General features: G+C 54.4%; 1 non-coding gene across 1 annotated transcript; it reads right to left on the bottom strand.

Moving 5' to 3' along the window:
* Positions 1-21177: 21177 nt before the first annotated feature.
* On the bottom strand, positions 21178-21250 carry TRNAA-CGC (transfer RNA alanine (anticodon CGC)). The gene has a single exon. It is a non-coding gene; the product is annotated as a tRNA-Ala (tRNA).
* Positions 21251-22719: the final 1469 nt, after the last annotated feature.

Genomic DNA, 22719 nt, shown 5'->3' with positions numbered 1-22719 from the left:
GTATAGGATGTCCCACTTGCTTCAAGGTTTAAAAATATGCGAGTGTCATGAAGCTGGATAGAACCAAGGTGTTTGCCGTAACTTAGAGTGAGTCGGACTGTGTGTGTGTTCGTGTGCGTGTGCGCGTGCGTTAACTTTATTTCGAATAAAGGTTTTGAGACCTCACTGCCGCGTGATAAGCAGCAGCCCACTGGTATCGATTTCAGTCCGTTCCATTTATCGATTCAAATTGTACGCCGGTTATATCTGCGAACGGGGTGGTCATTTCGTTTGTTCAGCATCACGCGCGTTTGTTTTAATTATACAGTAATATCTCAGCCAGTTTATGCGTCCAACATTCGATACCCGCTACAAGGCGGAAGTCTTGAAAGACAAGAAATTTTATCAGCTGCGGCGTTTCACTGGCATAATGTCTACATACACGGCTTCCGTCGTCAATGACCTGCCGCGTCTGGCCGCGTAATTACGTGTTGCTTGAAAAAAATGTGCTAGCTAGCGTGAAAACTCATCGCTGGAACCGAGATCAGACTGTTCGGAAACTACCCAAGAAAGCGGATTAACTTTGCAGCCTCTAGGTATGTGCACCGGTGAGTGAAACACCGCCTTGCATTTTCAACTTGAAATTTTTTCGGTTGCGAGACGGATAGAACAGATTCCTGTAGTCATATTTTTTCAAAGTGGAAATTATAATAAAGTTATTGCTCTCCAAAGGCAATTCAAACAAGGCTCTTGTTATTTTGTCACGTTGGTAAAATTCCTAACACGGAGTGCATCATGAAAAATAAATAGCTTTCGCTGTGTCTGCTTGAATAATACACTGCGATAAATTCACTGGACATTAGTGCAAATGTACGTCCGGTGATACAGTGGGATTAATAGCATTTGACACATAGTAAAATGACTATTTATTACCTAGTATCTGGCACCAAAAATTTAATCGAGGTTTCACTAAGCACAGCCTGTTGTGCCTTCAAATACACAGTAGCCTACTTGGCAGAGCACATGTTTATTGCCACTTGCAATACAACGGATAAGAACCACAAGGAACTTACGTGGCCGTCTTATACAGCTATACGGAGCTACTAATCAGTGACATCACAGACACACACACAGGCACGTGCATTCTATCACAGATACAACAATTCAAGGCCTCAGCGACGTCAGAGTGCCACTACACGCTCTATCTAAGCGGTGATAACACACTCCATGCTGGCGGTTCGGGTTTTGGAGACGGCGCATGAACCATCTCTAGTGCACTGCCATTGTTCACAGGATGCGCAGCTTGAGACGTGCGAGACGCAATGTCTTGGCTACATGCTGGCGGTTCGGTGTTTGAAAACGGCGCATGAACCGTCTCTCGCGCACTGCCATCGTTCACAGGGAGCGCAGCTTGAGACGTGCGAGACACAATGTCTTGGTACATGCTGGCGGTCCGGTGTTTAAAAACGGCGTTTGAACCGTCTCTAGTGCACTGCCATCGTTCACAGGGTGCGCAGCTTGAGACGTGCGAGACACAATGTCTTGGCTACATGCTGCCGGTTCGGCGTTTCGAGACGGCGCTTGAACTGTCTCTCGCGCACTGCCATCGTTCACAGGGTGCGCAGCTTGAGACGGGCGAGACACAATGTCTTGGCTACATGCTGGCGGTTCGGTGTTTGAAAATGGCGCATAAACCGTGTCTAGTGCACTGCCATCGTTCACAGGGTGCGCAGCTTGAGACGTGCGAGACACAATGTCTTGGCTACATGCTGGCGGTTCGGCGTTTCGAGACGGCGCTTGAACTGTCTCTCGCGCACTGCCATCGTTCACAGGGTGCGCAGCTTGAGACGTGCGAGACACAATGTCTTGGCTACATGCTGGCGGTTCGGCGTTTCGAGACGGCGCATAAACCGTGTCTAGTGCACTGCCATCGTTCACAGGGTGCGCAGCTTGAGACGTGCGAGACACAATGTCTTGGCTACATGCTGGCAGTTCGGCGTTTCGAGACGGCGCATAAACCGTGTCTAGTGCACTGCCATCGTTCACAGGGTGCGCAGCTTGAGACGTGCGAGACACAATGTCTTGGCTACATGCTGGCGGTTCGGCGTTTCGAGACGGCGCTTGAACTGTCTCTCGCGCACTGCCATCGTTCACAGGGAGCGCAGCTTGAGACGTGCGAGACACAATGTCTTGGCTACATGCTGGCGGTCCGGTGTTTGAAAACGGCGCATGAACCGTGTCTAGTGCACTGCCATCGTTCACAGGGTGCGCAGCTTGAGACGTGCGAGACACAATGTCTTGGCTACATGCTGGCGGTCCGGTGTTTAAAAACGGCGTTTGAACCGTCTCTAGTGCACTGCCATCGTTCACAGGGTGCGCAGCTTGAGACGTGCGAGACACAATGTCTTGGCTACATGCTGGCGGTTCGGCGTTTCGAGACGGCGCTTGAACTGTCTCTCGCGCACTGCCATCGTTCACAGGGTGCGCAGCTTGAGACGTGCGAGACACAATGTCTTGGCTACATGCTGGCGGTTCGGTGTTTGAAAACGGCGCATAGACCGTGTCTAGTGCACTGCCATCGTTCACAGGGTGCGCAGCTTGAGACGTGCGAGACACAATGTCTTGGCTACATGCTGGCGGTTCGGTGTTTGAAAACGGCGCATGAACCGTCTCTAGTGCGCTGCCATCATTCACAGGGTGCGCAGCTTGAGACGTGCGAGACACAATGTCTTGGCTACATGCTGGCGGTTCGGCGTTTCGAGACGGCGCATGAACCGTCTCTCGCGCACTGCCATCGTTCACAGGGTGCGCAGCTTGAGACGTGCGAGACACAATGTCTTGGCTACATGCTGGCGGTTCGGTGTTTGAAAACGGCGCATAAACCGTGTCTAGTGCACTGCCATCGTTCACAGGGTGCGCAGCTTGAGACGTGCGAGACACAATGTCTTGGCTACATGCTGGCGGTTCGGTGTTTGAAAACGACGCATGAACCGTCTCTAGTGCGCTGCCATCGTTCACAGGGCGCGCAGCTTGAGACGTGCGAGACACAATGTCTTGGCTACATGCTGGCGGTTCGGTGTTTGAAAACGGCGCATAAACCGTGTCTAGTGCACTGCCATCGTTCACAGGGTGCGCAGCTTGAGACGTGCGAGACACAATGTCTTGGCTACATGCTGGCGGTTCGGTGTTTGAAAACGGCGCATGAACCGTCTCTAGTGCGCTGCCATCGTTCACAGGGCGCGCAGCTTGAGACGTGCGAGACACAATGTCTTGGCTATATGCTGGCGGTTCGGTGTTTGAAAACGGCGCATAAACCGTGTCTAGTGCACTGCCATCGTTCACAGGGTGCGCAGCTTGAGACGTGCGAGACACAATGTCTTGGCTACATGCTGGCGGTTCGGTGTTTGAAAACGGCGCATAAACCGTGTCTAGTGCACTGCCATCGTTCACAGGGTGCGCAGCTTGAGACGTGCGAGACACAATGTCTTGGCTACATGCTGGCGGTTCGGTGTTTGAAAACGGCGCATAAACCGTGTCTAGTGCACTGCCATCGTTCACAGGGTGCGCAGCTTGAGACGTGCGAGACACAATGTCTTGGCTACATGCTGGCGGTCCGGTGTTTGGAGACGGCGCATGAACCGTCTCTCGCGCACTGCCATCGTTCACAGGGTGCGGAGCTTGAGACGTGCGAGACACAATGTCTTGGCTACATGCTGGCGGTTCGGTGTTTGAAAACGGCGCATAAACCGTGTCTAGTGCACTGCCATCGTTCACAGGGTGCGCAGCTTGAGACGTGCGAGACACAATGTCTTGGCTATATGCTGGCGGTCCGGTGTTTGGAGACGGCGCATGAACCGTCTCTCGCGCACTGCCATCGTTCACAGGGTGCGGAGCTTGAGACGTGCGAGACACAATGTCTTGGCTACATGCTGGCGGTTCGGTGTTTGAAAACGGCGCATAAACCGTGTCTAGTGCACTGCCATCGTTCACAGGGTGCGGAGCTTGAGACGTGCGAGACACAATGTCTTGGCTACATGCTGGCGGTTCGGTGTTTCGAGACGGCGCATGAACCGTCTCTAGTGCACTGCCATCGTTTACAGGGTGCGCAGCTTGAGACGTGCGAGACACAATGTCGTGGCTACATGCTGGTGGTTCGGTGTTTGGAGACGGCGCATGAACCATCTCCTGCGCACTGCCATCGTTTACAGGGTGCGCAGCTTGAGACGTGCGAGACACTGTCTTGGCTACATGCTGGTGGTTCGGAGTTTAGAGACGGTGCATGAATCGTCTCTCGCGCACTGCCATCGTTTACAGGGTGCACAACTTGAGACGTGCGAGACACAATGTCTTGGCTACATGCTGGCGGTTCGGTGTTTCCAGACGGCGCATGAACCGTCTCTAGTGCGCTGCCATCATTCACAGGGTGCGCAGCTTGAGACGTGCGAGACACAATGTCTTGGCTACATGCTGGCGGTTCGGTGTTTCGAGACGGCGCATGAACCGTCTCTAGTGCACTGCCATCGTTTACAGGGTGCGCAGCTTGAGACGCGCGAGACACTGTCTTGGCTACATGCTGGCGGCTCAGTGTTTGAAAACGGCGCATGAACTGTCTCTCGCGCACTGCCATCTTTTACAGGGTGCGCAGCTTGAGACGTGCGAGACACAATGTCTTGGCTACATGCTGGCGGTTCGGTGTTTCGAGACGGCGCATGAACCGTCTCTAGTGCACTGCCATCGTTCACAGGGTGCGCAGCTTGAGACGTGCGAGACACAATGTCTTGGCTACATGCTGGCGGTTCGGCGTTTCGAGACGGCGCTTGAACTGTCTCTCGCGCACTGCCATCGTTCACAGGGTGCGCAGCTTGAGACGTGCGAGACACAATGTCTTGGCTACATGCTGGCGGCTCAGTGTTTGAAAACGGCGCATGAACCGTCTCTCGCGCACTGCCATCGTTCACAGGGAGCGCAGCTTGAGACGTGCGAGACACAATGTCTTGGCTACATGCTGGCGGTTCGGCGTTTCGAGACGGCGCTTGAACTGTCTCTCGCGCACTGCCATCGTTCACAGGGTGCACAGCTTGAGACGTGCGAGACACAATGTCTTGGCTACATGCTGGCGGTTCGGTGTTTGAAAACGGCGCATAAACCGTGTCTAGTGCACTGCCATCGTTCACAGGGTGCGCAGCTTGAGACGTGCGAGACACAATGTCTTGGCTACATGCTGGCGGTTCGGCGTTTCGAGACGGCGCTTGAACTGTCTCTCGCGCACTGCCATCGTTCACAGGGTGCGCAGCTTGAGACGTGCGAGACACAATGTCTTGGCTACATGCCGGCGGTTCGGTGTTTGAAAACGGCGCATAAACCGTGTCTAGTGCACTGCCATCGTTCACAGGGTGCGCAGCTTGAGACGTGCGAGACACAATGTCTTGGCTACATGCTGGCGGTTCGGTGTTTGAAAACGACGCATGAACCGTCTCTAGTGCGCTGCCATCGTTCACAGGGCGCGCAGCTTGAGACGTGCGAGACACAAGGTCTTGGCTACATGCTGGCGGTTCGGTGTTTGAAAACGGCGCATAAACCGTGTCTAGTGCACTGCCATCGTTCACAGGGTGCGCAGCTCGAGACGTGCGAGACACAATGTCTTGGCTACATGCTGGCGGTTCGGTGTTTGAAAACGGCGCATGAACCGTCTCTAGTGCGCTGCCATCGTTCACAGGGCGCGCAGCTTGAGACGTGCGAGACACAATGTCTTGGCTATATGCTGGCGGTTCGGTGTTTGAAAACGGCGCATAAACCGTGTCTAGTGCACTGCCATCGTTCACAGGGTGCGCAGCTTGAGACGTGCGAGACACAATGTCTTGGCTACATGCTGGCGGTTCGGTGTTTGAAAACGGCGCATAAACCGTGTCTAGTGCACTGCCATCGTTCACAGGGTGCGCAGCTTGAGACGTGCGAGACACAATGTCTTGGCTACATGCTGGCGGCTCGGTGTTTGAAAACGGCGCATAAACCGTGTCTAGTGCACTGCCATCGTTCACAGGGTGCGCAGCTTGAGACGTGCGAGACACAATGTCTTGGCTACATGCTGGCGGTCCGGTGTTTGGAGACGGCGCATGAACCGTCTCTCGCGCACTGCCATCGTTCACAGGGTGCGGAGCTTGAGACGTGCGAGACACAATGTCTTGGCTACATGCTGGCGGTTCGGTGTTTGAAAACGGCGCATAAACCGTGTCTAGTGCACTGCCATTGTTCACAGGGTGCGCAGCTTGAGACGTGCGAGACACAATGTCTTGGCTACATGCTGGCGGTCCGGTGTTTGGAGACGGCGCATGAACCGTCTCTCGCGCACTGCCATCGTTCACAGGGTGCGGAGCTTGAGACGTGCGAGACACAATGTCTTGGCTACACGCTGGCGGTTCGGTGTTTGAAAACGGCGCATAAACCGTGTCTAGTGCTCTGCCATCGTTCACAGGGTGCGGAGCTTGAGACGTGCGAGACACAATGTCTTGGCTACATGCTGGCGGTTCGGTGTTTCGAGACGGCGCATGAACCGTCTCTAGTGCACTGCCATCGTTTACAGGGTGCGCAGCTTGAGACGTGCGAGACACAATGTCGTGGCTACATGCTGGTGGTTCGGTGTTTGGAGACGGCGCATGAACCATCTCCTGCGCACTGCCATCGTTTACAGGGTGCGCAGCTTGAGACGTGCGAGACACTGTCTTGGCTACATGCTGGTGGTTCGGAGTTTAGAGACGGTGCATGAATCGTCTCTCGCGCACTGCCATCGTTTACAGGGTGCAAAACTTGAGACGTGCGAGACACAATGTCTTGGCTACATGCTGGCGGTCCGGTGTTTGGAGACGGCGCATGAACCGTCTCTCGCGCACTGCCATCGTTTACAAGCTGCGCAGCTTGAGACGCGCGAGACACTGTCTTGGCTACATGCTGGCGGCTCAGTGTTTGAAAACGGCGCATGAACTGTCTCTCGCGCACTGCCATCTTTTACAGGGTGCGCAGCTTGAGACGTGCGAGACACAATGTCTTGGCTACATGCTGGCGGTTCGGTGTTTCGAGACGGCGCATAAACCGTGTCTAGTGCACTGCCATCGTTCACAGGGTGCGGAGCTTGAGACGTGCGAGACACAATGTCTTGGCTACATGCTGGCGGTTCGGTGTTTCCAGACGGCGCATGAACCGTCTCTAGTGCACTGCCATCTTTTACAGGGTGCGCAGCTTGAGACGTGCGAGACACAATGTCTTGGCTACATGCTGGCGGTTCGGTGTTTCGAGACGGCGCATAAACCGTGTCTAGTGCACTGCCATCGTTCACAGGGTGCGGAGCTTGAGACGTGCGAGACACAATGTCTTGGCTACATGCTGGCGGTTCGGTGTTTCGAGACGGCGCATGAACCGTCTCTAGTGCACTGCCATCGTTTACAGGGTGCGCAGCTTGAGACGTGCGAGACACAATGTCTTGGCTACATGCTGGCGGTCCGGTGTTTGGAGACGGCGCATGAACCGTCTCTCGCGCACTGCCATCGTTTACAAGCTGCGCAGCTTGAGACGCGCGAGACACTGTCTTGGCTACATGCTGGCGGCTCAGTGTTTGAAAACGGCGCATGAACTTTCTCTCGCGCACTGCCATCTTTTACAGGGTGCGCAGCTTGAGACGTGCGAGACACAATGTCTTGGCTACATGCTGGCGGTTCGGTGTTTCGAGAAGGCGCATGAACCGTCTCTAGTGCACTGCCATCGTTTACAGGGTGCGCAGCTTGAGACGTGCGAGACACAATGTCTTGGCTACATGCTGGCGGTTCGGTATTTGGAGACGGCGCATGAACCGTCTCTTGCGCACTGCCATCGTTTACAGGGTGCGCAGCTTGAGACGTGCGAGACACAATGTCTTGGCTACAGGCTGATGGTTCAGTGTTTGGAGACGGCGCATGAACCATCTCTCGCGCACTGCCATCGTTTACATGGTGCGCAGCTTGAGACGTGCGAGACACAGTGTCTTGGCTACATGCTTGAGGTTCGGTGTTTGGAGACCGCGCATGAACCGTCTCTAGTGCACTGCCATCGTTTACAGGGTGCGCGCAGCTTGAGACGTGCGAGACACAATGTCTTGGCGACATGCTGCCGGTTCGGTGTTTGGAGACGGCGCATGAACTGTCTCTCGCGCACTGCCATCGCTTACAGGGTGCGCAGCTTTAGACGTACGAGACACAATGTCTTGGCTACATGGTGACGGTTCGGTGTTTGGAGACGGCGCATGAACCGTCTCTGGCGCACTGCCATCGCTTACAGGGTACGCAGCTTGAGACGTGCGAGACATTGTCTTGGCTACATGCTGGCGGTTCAGTGTTTGAAAACGGCGCATGAACTGTCTCTCGCGCACTGCCATCTTTTACAGGGTGCGCAGCTTGAGACGTGCGAGACACAATGTCTTGGCTACATGCTGGCGGTTCGGTGTTTCGAGACTGCGCATGAACTGTGTCCCGCGCACCGCCATCGTTTACAGGGTGCGCAGCTTGATACGTGTGAGACACTGTCTTGGCTTCATGCTGGTGGTTCGATGTTTCGAGACGGTGCATGAATCGTCTCTCGCGCACTGCCATCGTTTACAGGGTGCGCCGCTTGAGACGTGCAAGACACAATGTCTTGGCTACATGCTGGCAGTTCGGTGTTTCGAGACGGCGCATGAACTGTCTCACGCGCACCGCCATCGTTTACAGGGTGCGCAGCTTGAGACGTGCGAGACACTGTCTTGGCTACATGCTGGTGGTTCGGTGTTTCGAGACGGTGCATGAATCGTCTCTCACGCACTGCCATCGTTTACAGGGTGCGCAGCTTGAGACGTGCGAGAGACTGTCTTGGCTACAAGCTGGTGGTTCGGTGTTTCGAGACGGCGCATGAACTGTTTCCCGCGCACCGCCATCTTTTACAGGGTGCGCAGCTTGAGACGTGCGAGACACACTGTCTTGGCTACATGCTGGCGGTTCGATGTTTCGAGACGGCGCATGAACTGTCTCCCGCGCACCGCCATCGTTTACAGATGCGCAGCTTGAGACGTGCGAGACACAATGTCTTGGCTACATGCTGGCGGTTCGGTGTTTGGAGACGGCGCTTGAACCGTCTCTAGTGCACTGCCATCGTTCACAGGGTGCGCAGCTTCAGACGTGCGAGACACAATGTCTTGGCTACATGCTGGCGGTTCGGTGTTTCGAGACGGCGCTTGAACTGTCTCTAGTGCACTGCCATCGTTCACAGGGTGCGCAGCTTGAGACGTGCGAGACACAATGTCTTGGCTACATGCTGGCGGTTCGGTGTTTGGAGACGGCGCTTGAACCGTCTCTAGTGCACAACTATCGTTCACAGGGTGCGCAGCTTGAGACGTGCGAGAAACAATGTCTTGGCTACATGCTGGCGGTTCGGTGTTTGGAGACGGCGCATTAACTGTCTCTAGTGCACTGCCATCGTTTACAGGGTGCGCAGCTTGAGACGTGCGAGACACACTGTCTTGGCTACATGCTGGTGCTTCGGAGTTTAGAGACGGTGCATGAATCGTCTCTCGCGCACTGCCATCGTTTACAGGGTGCACAGCTTGAGACGTGCGAGACACAATGTCTTGGCTACATGCCGGCGGTTCGGAGTTTGGAGACGGTGCATGAGCCGTCTCTAGTGCACTGTCATCGTTTACAGGGTGCGCAGGTTGAGACGTGCGAGACACAATGTGTTGGCTACATGCTGGCGGTTCGGTGTTTGGAGACGGCGAAGGAACCGTCTCTCGCGCACTGCCATCGTTTACATGGTGCGCAGCTTGAGACGTGCGAGACACAGTGTCTTGGCTACATGCTTGAGGTTCGGTGTTTGGAGACCGCGCATGAACCGTCTCTAGTGCACTGCCATCGTTTACAGGGTGCGCGCAGCTTGAGACGTGCGAGGCACAATGTCTTGGCTACATGCTGCCGGTTCGGTGTTTGGAGATGGCGCATGAACTGTCTCTCGCGCACTGCCATCGCTTACAGGGTGCGCAGCTTGAGACGTACGAGACACAATGTCTTGGCTACATGGTGGCGATTCGGTGTTTGGAGACGGCGCATGAACCGTCTCTGGCGCACTGCCATCGCTTACAGGGTACGCAGCTTGAGACGTGCGAGACACTGTCTTGGCTACATGCTGGCGGTTCAGTGTTTGAAAACGGCGCATGAACTGTCTCTCGCGCACTGCCATCTTTTACAGGGTGCGCAGCTTGAGACGTGCGAGACACAATGTCTTGGCTACATGCTGGCGGTTCGGTGTTTCGAGACGGCGCATGAACCGTCTCTAGTGCACTGCCATCGTTTACAGGGTGCGCAGCTTGAGACGTGCGAGACACAATGTCTTGTCTACATGCTGGCGGTTCGGTGTTTGGAGACGGCGCATGAACCATCTCTCGCGCACTGCCATCGTTTACATGGTGCGCAGCTTGAGACGTGCGAGACACAGTGTCTTGGCTACATGCTTGAGGTTCGGTGTTTGGAGACCGCGCATGAACCGTCTCTAGTGCACTGCCATCGTTTACAGGGTGCGCGCACCTTGAGACGTGCGAGACACAATGTCTTGGCTACATGCTGGCGGTTCGATGTTTCGAGACCGCGCATGAACTGTGTCCCGCGCACCGCCATCGTTTACAGGGTGCGCAGCTTGAGACGTGTGAGACACTGTCTTGGCTTCATGCTGGTGGTTCGATGTTTCGAGACGGTGCATGAATCGTCTCTCGCGCACTGCCATCGTTTACAGGGTGCGCCGCTTGAGACGTGCGAGACACAATGTCTTGGCTACATGCTGGCAGTTCGGTGTTTCGAGACGGCGCATAAACTGTCTCCCGCGCACCGCCATCGTTTACAGGGTGCGCAGCTTGAGACGTGTGAGACACTGTCTTGGCTACATGCTGGTGGTTCGGTGTTTCGAGACGGTGCATGAATCGTCTCTCACGCACTGCCATCGTTTACAGGGTGCGCAGCTTGAGACGTGCGAGACACTGTCTTGGCTACATGCTGGTGGTTCGGTGTTTCGTGAAGGCGCATGAACTGTCTCCCGCGCACTGCCATCTTTTACAGGGTGCGCAGCTTGAGAAGTGCGAGACACACTGTCTTGGCTACATGCTGGCGGTTCGATGTTTCGAGACGGCGCATGAACTGTCTCCCGCGCACCGCCATCGTTTACAGGTGCGCAGCTTGAGACGTGCGAGACACAATGTCTTGGCTACATGCTGGCGGTTCGGTGTTTGGAGACGGCGCATGAACTGTCTCCCGCGCAGCGCCATAGTTTACAGGGTGCGCAGCTTGAGACGTGCGAGACACAATGTCTTGGCTACATGCTGGCGGTTTGGTTTTTTGAGACGGCGCATTAACTGTCTCCCGCGCACCGCCATCGTTTACAGGGTGCGCAGCTTGAGACGTGCAGACACAATGTCTTGGCTACATGCTGGCGGTTTGGTTTTTTGAGACGGCGCATGAACTGTCTCCCGCGCACCGCCATCTTTTACAGGGTGCGCAGCTTGAGACGTGCGAGACACACTGTCTTGGCTACATGCTGGCGGTTCGATGTTTCGAGACGGCGCATGAACTGTCTCCCGCTCACCGCCATCGTTTACAGGGTGCGCAGTTTGAGACGTGCGAGACACAATCTCTTGGCTACATGCTGGCGGTTCGGTGTTTGGAGACGGCGCATGAACTGTCTCCCGCGCCGCGCCATAGTTTACAGGGTGCGCAGCTTGAGACGTGCGAGACACAATGTCTTGGCTACATGCTGGCGGTTCGGTGTTTCGAGACGGCGCATGACCTGTCTCCGACGCACCGCCATCGTTTACAGGGTGCGCAGCTTGAGACGTGCAGACGTAATGTCTTGGCTACATGCTGGCGGTTTGGTTTTTTGAGACGGCGCATGAACTCTCTCCCGCGCACCGCCATCGTTTACAGGGTGCGCAGCTTGAGACGTGCGAGACACAATGTCTTGGCTACATGCTGGCGGTTCGGTGTTTCGAGACGACGCATGACCTGTCTCCGACGCACCGCCATCGTTTACAGGGTGCGCAGCTTGAGACGTGCGAGACACTGTCTTGGCTACATGCTGGTGGTTCGGTGTTTTAAGACGGCGCTTGAACCGTCTCTAGTGCACTGCCATCGTTCACAGGGTGCGCAGCTTGAGACGTGCGAGACACAATGTCTTGGCTACATGCTGGCGGTTCGGTGTTTGGAGACGGCGCATGAACCATCTCTCGCGCACTGCCATCGTTTACAGGGTGCGAAGCTAGAGACGTGCGAGACACAGTGTCTTGGCTACATGCTTGAGGTTCGGTGTTTGGAGACCGCGCATGAACCGTCTCTAGTGCACTGCCATCGTTTACAGCGTGCGCGCAGCTTGAGACGTGCGAGACACAATGTCTTGGCTACATGCTGGCGGTTCGATGTTTCGAGACCGCGCATGAACTGTCTCCCGCGCACCGCCATCGTTTACAGGGTGCGCAGCTTGAGACGTGCGAGACACAATGTCTTGGCTACATGCTGGCGGTTTGGTTTTTTGAGACGGCGCATGAACTGTCTCCCGCGCACCGCCATCTTTTACAGGGTGCGCAGCTTGAGACGTGCGAGACACACTGTCTTGGCTACATGCTGGCGGTTCGATGTTTCGAGACGGCGCATGAACTGTCTCCCGCGCACCGCCATCGTTTACAGGGTGCGCAGTTTGAGACGTGCGAGACACAATCTCTTGGCTACATGCTGGCGGTTCGGTGTTTGGAGACGGCGCATGAACTGTCTCCCGCGCCGCGCCATAGTTTACAGGGTGCGCAGCTTGAGACGTGCGAGACACAATGTCTTGGCTACATGCTGGCGGTTCGGTGTTTCGAGACGGCGCATGACCTGTCTCCGACGCACCGCCATCGTTTACAGGGTGCGCAGCTTGAGACGTGCGAGATACAATGTCTTGGCTACATGCTGGCGGTTTGGTTTTTTGAGACGGCGCATGAACTGTCTCCCGCGCACCGCCATCTTTTACAGGGTGCGCAGCTTGAGACGTGCGAGACACACTGTCTTGGCTACATGCTGGCGGTTCGATGTTTCGAGACGGCGCATGAACTGTCTCCCGCGCACCGCCATCGTTTACAGGGTGCGCAGTTTGAGACGTGCGAGACACAATCTCTTGGCTACATGCTGGCGGTTCGGTGTTTGGAGACGGCGCATGAACTGTCTCCCGCGCCGCGCCATAGTTTACAGGGTGCGCAGCTTGAGACGTGCGAGACACAATGTCTTGGCTACATGCTGGCGGTTCGGTGTTTCGAGACGGCGCATGACCTGTCTCCGACGCACCGCCATCGTTTACAGGGTGCGCAGCTTGAGACGTGCAGACACAATGTCTTGGCTACATGCTGGCGGTTTGGTTTTTTGAGACGGCGCATGAACTGTCTCCCGCGCACCGCCATCGTTTACAGGGTGCGCAGCTTGAGACGTGCGAGACACAATGTCTTGGCTACATGCTGGCGGTTCGGTGTTTCGAGACGACGCATGACCTGTCTCCGACGCACCGCCATCGTTTACAGGGTGCGCAGCTTGAGACGTGCGAGACACTGTCTTGGCTACATGCTGGTGGTTCGGTGTTTTAAGACGGCGCTTGAACCGTCTCTAGTGCACTGCCATCGTTCACAGGGTGCGCAGCTTGAGACGTGCGAGACACAATGTCTTGGCTACATGCTGGCGGTTCGGTGTTTGGAGACGGCGCATGAACCATCTCTCGCGCACTGCCATCGTTTACAGGGTGCGAAGCTAGAGACGTGCGAGACACAGTGTCTTGGCTACATGCTTGAGGTTCGGTGTTTGGAGACCGCGCATGAACCGTCTCTAGTGCACTGCCATCGTTTACAGGGTGCGCGCAGCTTGAGACGTGCGAGACACAATGTCTTGGCTACATGCTGGCGGTTCGATGTTTTGAGACCGCGCATGAACTGTCTCCCGCGCACCGCCATCGTTTACAGGGTGCGCAGCTTGAGACGTGCGAGACACAATGTCTTGGCTACATGCTGGCGGTTTGGTTTTTTGAGACGGCGCATGAACTGTCTCCCGCGCACCGCCATCTTTTACAGGGTGCGCAGCTTGAGACGTGCGAGACACACTGTCTTGGCTACATGCTGGCGGTTCGATGTTTCGAGACGGCGCATGAACTGTCTCCCGCGCACCGCCATCGTTTACAGGGTGCGCAGTTTGAGACGTGCGAGACACAATCTCTTGGCTACATGCTGGCGGTTCGGTGTTTGGAGACGGCGCATGAACTGTCTCCCGCGCCGCGCCATAGTTTACAGGGTGCGCAGCTTGAGACGTGCGAGACACAATGTCTTGGCTACATGCTGGCGGTTCGGTGTTTCGAGACGGCGCATGACCTGTCTCCGACGCACCGCCATCGTTTACAGGGTGCGCAGCTTGAGACGTGCGAGATACAATGTCTTGGCTACATGCTGGCGGTTTGGTTTTTTGAGACGGCGCATGAACTGTCTCCCGCGCACCGCCATCTTTTACAGGGTGCGCAGCTTGAGACGTGCGAGACACACTGTCTTGGCTACATGCTGGCGGTTCGATGTTTCGAGACGGCGCATGAACTGTCTCCCGCGCACCGCCATCGTTTACAGGGTGCGCAGCTTGAGACGTGCAGACACAATGTCTTGGCTACATGCTGGCGGTTTGGTTTTTTGAGACGGCGCATGAACTGTCTCCCGCGCACCGCCATCGTTTACAGGGTGCGCAGCTTGAGACGTGCGAGACACAATGTCTTGGCTACATGCTGGCGGTTCGGTGTTTCGAGACGACGCATGACCTGTCTCCGACGCACCGCCATCGTTTACAGGGTGCGCAGCTTGAGACGTGCGAGACACTGTCTTGGCTACATGCTGGTGGTTCGGTGTTTTAAGACGGCGCTTGAACCGTCTCTAGTGCACTGCCATCGTTCACAGGGTGCGCAGCTTGAGACGCACGAGACACAGTGTCTTGGCTACATGCTGGCGGTTCGGTGTTGCGAGACGGCGCATTACCTGTCTCCGACGCACCGCCATCGTTTACAGGGTGCGCAGCTTGAGACGTGCGATACACTGTCTTGGCTACATGCTGGTGGTTCGGTGTTTCGAGACGGTGCATGAATCGTCTCTCGCGCACTGCCATCGTTTACAGGGTGCGCAGCTTGAGACGTGCGAGACACAATGTCTTGGCTACATGCTGGCGGTTAGATGTTTCGAGACGGCGCATGAACTGTCTCCCGCGCACCGCCATCGTTTACAGGTGCGCAGCTTGAGACGTGCGAGACACAATGTCTTGGCTACATGCTGGCGATTCGGTGTTTTAAGACGGCGCTTGAACCGTCTCTAGTGCACTGCCATCGTTCACAGGGTGCGCAGCTTGAGACGCACGAGACACAGTGTCTTGGCTACATGCTGGCGGTTCGGTGTTGCGAGACGGCGCTTTACCTGTCTCCGACGCACCGCCATCGTTTACAGGGTGCGCAGCTTGAGACATGCGAGATACGATGTCTAGGCTACATGCTGGCGGTTTGGTTTTTTGAGACGGCGCATGAACTGTCTCCAGCGCACCGCCATCGTTTACAGGGTGCGCAGCTTGAGACGTTTGAGACACAATGTCTTGGCTACATGCTGGCGGTTTGGTTTTTTGAGACGGCGCATGAACTGTCTCCCGCGCACCGCCATAGTTTACAGGGTGCGTAGCTTGAGACGTGCGAGACACAATGTCTTGGCTAGATGCTGGTGGTTCGGTGTTTCGAGACGGCGCATGACCTGTCTCCGACGCACCGCCATTGTTTACAGGGTGCGCAGCTTGAGACGTGCGAGACACAATGTCTTGGCTACATGCTGGCGGTTCGGTGTTTCGAGACGGTGCATGAATCGTCTCTCGCGCAGCGCCATCGTTTGCAGGAGCGCAGCTTGAGACGTGCGAGACACAATGTCTTGGCTACATGCTGGCGGTTCAGTGTTTGAAAACGGCGCATGAACTGTCTCTCGCGCACTGCCATCGTCCACAGGGTGCGCAGCTGGAGACGTGCGAGACACAATGTATTGGCTACATGCTGGCGGTGCCGTGTTTGGAGACGGCGCATGAACCGATTGCAGGAAGCAGTCATGGAATGTTCGCGGTCGCAGATCACCAACATAAAAGTACCGCTCTTCGTTCCCTATCCCGACCACATAAATGTTTGAACTCACGTTTATTTACTTTGCCGCTCGACCACTCCCCTTCGCCGGGGCGTAAACCCTGTACAAGGACGCCTTCCTCTTTCTCGAAGTCCTTCCACGAACCTCTACGCTGATTTACCGACTGCTTTGCTCACTTACGCTTTTCTTTCATCCTTTGCTCGATATCCGGGTGGTGAAAGCTCATCCTTGTCCTAGGTTTCCACGATAATAATAGCTGGGCCGGTGTCTCTTCAGTGACCCCCTTGGCGTGTTCCTATATTTGGATAGGAACTGGTCGTTCCGGTGCTGGAGAGACTTCATCTGCCCATTTCTTGGTTCGTCCATGACCTGCTTAAAAATATTATTTAAGTCTGTACACAACGCTCCGCGCTGCCATTCGATGCCGGGTGATAAGGAGGCTATTTAGTGTGGCGAATGCCATTCCATCTCATGAATGTCTCAAAAAGTGCTGATGTACACTGCGGGACATTGGCTGTTACTACTTTTTTCGGTAACCCATACGCGGCAAATACTGTGCGCAGTTTCTCTATTCTCTTTTCGCTACTAGTTGATTTCGTGACAAACGCTTCCACCCACTTTGAATAGGAGTCAACTAGCACTAGGAACCAATGCTGGTCACGATGAGCAAAATCTAAGCGCACACGCTCCCACCTGCACCTGGACATTCCCCATGACATTACAGGAACTTTGGGTGCCGCCTTTTGGGTCAACTGGCATGTGGCTCGTTAAAACGGACGTTTGGGCGAGTTGGTAAGCCATATTTGAAACAGAATAGCGCGGTTTGCTGTCTCCGTCATAACCGCGCCGTTCTGTTTCAAATATGGCATGTGACATTCTTCCACTGTTTCTTCAACGTCTTGCGTAAGGCGGGGCCACCACACGTGGCCTCTAGACAGCATTTTTATACGCGCCATTCCAGGATGGCACGTAGAATGTTATTCCTGAGGTGTCCCGGGTCATATATCGCGGTTTTGCAACCAGCGTATGATTACGTGGTATGGCCAGCCCTCAGAGTTTTCTCGGGCCTCCGAACGGCCACACGGTGCCCCGCGGCCAGCACACGTATCTGGCGACGAGTATTGGCTCAGCAGCTCCCGTAATCGCTCCCCGGCATCTGACAGGAGTTTGACACCCCCACCGCAACGCCGTGCTCCCCGTTCTCCCTCACCGCTGCGCCGCACCACGTCCCCTTCGTCACCGGAAAACTAGGTAGCGCGGCCGATGGAGGTGAGGTCGCAGGAGACGTGCTACTGACAGAAATGCCTCCTGTGTTGATGATGAAAACCAAAGTGCGCGTTCTTGTAGATAATGTCCCTGTGATGGCCCTGGTGGACACAGGCGCAACAATTTGGGTCATGAGTCTCTCTTTTAAACACGCGTTAGGGCGAAAGGTTTTGTTTAAATGGGACGAAGATTCAAAGTTCTGTGGAGTGAGTGGCGAGCCGTTGCGACCTATTGGGGTGTGTGGTGCTGACGTGTTTTTGGGAGGCCATGTAGTTAAGACAGAGTTTGTAATTATTCCTCGGTCGACCCATGATGTTATTCTCGGCATGGACTTCTTGCGGAAGTGTGGTGCTACTGTCGACTTCCGCACAGGGAAGGTATTCATAAGTGGTAGGATTCTGTCAGGACTTGTGGAGAACCCTGTAGATCGCGAAACTATACCGTGTGTTTGCGGTGATACGGTCATACCTGCATCATCTACCATTTGCGTTCCCGTTGTCTGTTGCGGAGCCGATTCCGACAGCTTCAAAGCTACCGTAGAACCGATGCACTTTAACTGTGTGAAGAAGAATGTGTTGCTGCCACACTGTGTGGTGTCGATCAAAGGCGGACGCACTGGCTTATGGACCGTAAACTGTTCTAAGGAGCCCGTTATACTACCAGACGGCATGAAATTAGCCTTCGCCAGGGAACACGCGTCCTTATCAGTGGCTAAACTTACAGATGTGCCGGAAGAACCTGATGGCCACAGTTCGGAAACGGCCCTTTTGTCGATGGTAAATAAATCGCTCAGCACGAGCGAACACCGAACGTTAGCGGGTGTGCTTTCGAAGCACGTTTCCGTATTCGACTTTGCGCAGAAGGACAAAATACCTGCAATCCCTGCGTCTCGAACGCGTCGTACCGTCAACACGGTTTCGGCAAATCCGATTAGACAAAAGCCATATCGTGTTTCACCATCAAAGCGCCAGATTATCAACGAACAAGTGCACGAAATGATGAAAAAGAGAGTCGTACAAGAGTCAGCGAGTCCGTGGGTAGCTCCAGTGATTCTTGTTAAAAAGAAAAGATTTTGCCTCGACTATCGCCGTTTGTATGCTGTAACAAAAAAGGACGTGTACCCACTCCCACGTATTGATGACGCAATAGACTGCCTTCATTCCGCCTCTTACTTTTCCTAAGTAGATTTACGATCCGGCTATTGGCAAATTCCGATGCATCCTGACGACAAGGAGAAGACTGCCTTTGTAATCCCTGATGGGCTCTTCGAATTTAATGTGATGCCATGTGGATTGTGGAACGCTCCGGCAACTTTCGAGAGATTTATGGACACTGTTCTGCGCGGCTTGAAGTAGAACACCTACATGTGCTACCTCGACGACGTCGTCATCTTTGGCCGCACCTTGTGCGAACACAACTCGCGTCTGGATATTGTCCTGAGCTGCATCAGAAATGCTGGTCTAGTTTTAAACTCTAAGAAATGTCACTTCGGAGACCGCCAAACCCTGTGCTTGGGCACCTCGTCGACAAGGATGGCATCCGCCCTGATCCCCAGAAAACAGCAGCCGTTGAAGCGTTCAGTGCACCGCGCTCTGTCAAGGAGCTCCGTAGTTTTCTGGACCTTTCTTCCTATTTCCGCCGATTTATTCCTAAATTCGCCGACGTCGCGTATCCGCTGACATGCCTGCTACGAAAGGACACCCGTTTTGAGTGGACTCCGGAATGCGACTCTTCTTTTCGTCAGTTGAAGTTTCTGCTGACGTCACGACCGGTTCTTCAACACTTCAGTCCTTCAGCTCCGACGGAACTCCGTACGGGATGCCAGTGGCATAGGTATTGGTGCCGTTCTAGTTCAACGCTACGGTGACCGTGAACACGTGATCGCATATGCAAGCCGCTCACTAAGTAGGCCCGAGCAGAATTACACTGTCATGGAACAAGAATGCCTTGCGGTAATATTTGCGGTTCAGCGGTTTCGTTCTTACCTGTATGGTCGCCCGTTTACAGTGGTCACCGACCACCACTCATTGTGTTGGCTTGTTAATCTTCGTGACACTTGTGGCCGCCTTGCGCGCTGGGCGCTCCCACTACAAGAATATAGCTTCACCGTCTCTTATAAGAGCGGTCGACGACACGCTGATGCGGACTGCCTCTCGCGTATGCCACTTAGCACTACGGACTGTGACGCCGACGACTTCGATCACCTCGTGGCTTCTGTGCCGCCGCGTTTTCCAGACTTCGACTGCTTCAAAGTCGAACAGCGAAAAGACCATAAATTAACACCACTCTTCACCGCTATAGTATACGACCGCCTCGACGACAGCAAACCATTTCTGTGTGCGTGATGGACTCCTGTATAAGAAGAACTTTTCCAGCACTGGCACACGTTTTCTCCTAGTGGTACCGGAGAGGCTTTGCACAGCGGTTCTGAGTGCTATGCACGACGACCCTACGTCTGGCCATTTAGGTTCGGCGAGGACGCTCTACCGGATTCAGGAACGCTTTTATTGGCCTGGAATGCGACAGTCTGTTGAGACGTATGTGGCCAGCTGCATGCAGTGTCAGCGCCACAAACGGCCATGTACTGCTCCAGCTGGTCTCCTGCAGCCGATCCCGCCTCCAAGCACGCCTTTCCAACAAGTGGGCATTGACTTCGTATGCCCTTTTCGAAAATCAGCCAAGGGAAACCGTTAGATAGTTGTATGCGTCGACTTCCTCACACGCTACTGCGAGACGGCGGCCGTGCCCTCCGCAATTGCCACTGACGTTTCAACATTCCTGCTGCAATATGTCATCCTGCGACATGGCCCGCGTCGCGTGATCATTAGCGACCGTGGACAATTCACAGCGGACGTCGTAGAGGAGCTGCTTCGTTTGTGTGAATCCCACTTGCGTCACTCGACACCATACCATCCCCAAACGAATGGGCTTACGGAACGCACCAACCGAACAATTGTAAACATGCTATCTATGTATGTTTCATGAGACCACAAAAACTGGGATGACGTACTGCTTTTTATCACGTACGCGTTCAACACCGCCAAGCACGAGACTACCGGCTATAGCCCTTTCTTCCTGCTGTACGCACGGCCACCCCGGTACACAATCGATACTGTTTTCCCTTTCTGTAGTCACGAAAATCCCACTGTCGCCGAGACTCTCGGCCTTGCCGAAGAAGCTCGTCGTATTGCTCGTTTGCGCACTTTGGCATCGCAGGACAGATCAGCGTGTCGTCGACCACTCTTATAAGAGACGGTGAAGCTACATTCTTGCAGTCGGAGCGCCCAGCGCGCAAGAGCTGCCAGCAGGTTGATCATCTCAGCGTCGTTCTCTTCTTCCTTCCCCCACCCGGAACCGCAAGCACGTTCACCGGTCTTCGTTTTCCTCATGCGTAACATTCCTCTCGTCGCAGACGGAGCCCGCCGGGCTAGTCAATCCATTTGTCTTGAGGTGAACAACCAGCTGGCCGCTCTTGCGCTCACCTTCGCGCCCTAAAGTAAACGGTCCCCTTCATCCGCAAGGGTGATAAACAGTCTCCTTCGCGCATAAGAGTATATATATATATATATATATATATATAAACGAGAAGAAAGGGGGTTAACCAAGGGGCCCGATTTTTATTAGTCATATCATAAGAAGCCAACAAACACTGACACCAAGGACAACAAAGGGGAATTACTTGTGCTTAATAAATGAAATAAAGAAACGATAAATTAATGGAAATTAAATTGGATGAAAAAACAACTTGCCGCAGGTGGGAACCGAACCCACAACCTTCGCATTGCGCGTGCCATGCTCTACCAATTGAGCTACCGCGGCGTCATTTTAATGCCCCGGAGACCCACCTACAGGCTTGCGAGGGGGGATACGCAGAGACCCTGAACTTATATAGAGGAACTAGAATTAGATATCCGCCACCACACAAAGTCCTCACAAAGGAGGAAGCGACCAGCTGGCGCAGACTACAAACAAACTCCTTCCCCAACTTACACGTGCTCGATAAGATGTTTCCGACACAATAGAGGGCCACCTGCCTTTGGTGCGGTGCCACACCTACACTCTACCACATCACCTGGGAGTGCGAACGCAACAAAGCATTCCACAAACACGAACACCCGAGTGCGGAGCAATGGGAGAGTCGGCTCACCAGCAGCGAGCTCACGGCCCAAAGGGCCCTAGTGCAGCACGCGAGCGATGCAGCACGGCTCAGTGGAGCCTTGGAATAGGGGCCCACCCTTGCTGAAGAGAAGTCTCAAGTCGCCAGCGCCAAGAAGATGAAGACGACGGAGACATCGTAACCGCGAAACTCTTAAAAGACTCAATAAAAGTTTTCACTCACTCACTCACTCCCATCCACTTTCTTGGGTGTTTATGTGTCCTAGTAGAACCCTGGGAGTGTTAGCCAGCGCCACCACTCATAGACCTTGGAGGGGTGGCGCTGGCAAACACTCCCAGGGTTCTACTAGGACACATAAACACCCAAGAAAGTGGATGGGAAAACGACGCCGCGGTAGCTCAATTGGTAGAGCATCGCACGCGAAATGCGAAGGTTATGGGTTCGGTTCCCACCTGCGGCAAGTTGTTTTTTCATCCACTTTAGTTTCCATTAATTTATCGTTTCTTTATTTCATTTATTAAGCACGAGTAATTTCCCTTTGTTGTCCTTGGTGTCAGTGTTTGTTGGCTTCTTATGATTGTGTGTATATATATATATATATATATATATATATATATATATATATGTGTGTGTGTGTGTGTGTGTAAGTTGCAGAGCGGTTTGCGAAACGTCCAAATTATTAACCGTTTATTTCTGTCTATGAAGTATTAAGGCGCCAATACACTCCGACGTAACGCGCGCGCGCGCGCGCGCTCGTCATGGCGACGTTACGTTGGCGAAAACAAAACCCCCTACAGTCCGGCGGCATCTGGCGCCGACGCGGCCGGCGGCATTCGGCGCGCTCGGACGTCGTCCGGCGCCGAATGCAACCGACTGCATTTCGCGCCGACCGCGCCGAGCAAGTTAGCGCCTAGCGCCCTCTCTCGTCGAGGTAGAGACTCACTACTCGGCAGGCTGAGCCAGAACGAGATGGCCTCTGCGCATGTAAGCGTGCCCGACCCATGCGGCTCCGAAATCGAAAGGTTTCTGGAGGCCGTCCAGCAACATCCTTGTGTCTACGACACCAAAAGAATTGACTACTGGGATGCGGAGCGGGAAAACAACGCGTGGGAGCAGATACGCATGTACTCCGGCCTCTCAACACGAGCGTCAATGCTACTACGCACGTATG

This window comes from Dermacentor variabilis, chromosome 7 (genome assembly GCF_050947875.1).
Source record: "Dermacentor variabilis isolate Ectoservices chromosome 7, ASM5094787v1, whole genome shotgun sequence".
NCBI lineage: Eukaryota > Metazoa > Arthropoda > Arachnida > Ixodida > Ixodidae > Dermacentor > Dermacentor variabilis.
The sequence above is the reverse complement of the archived record's forward strand: the minus strand, read 5'-3'. Positions and strand labels throughout refer to the sequence as shown.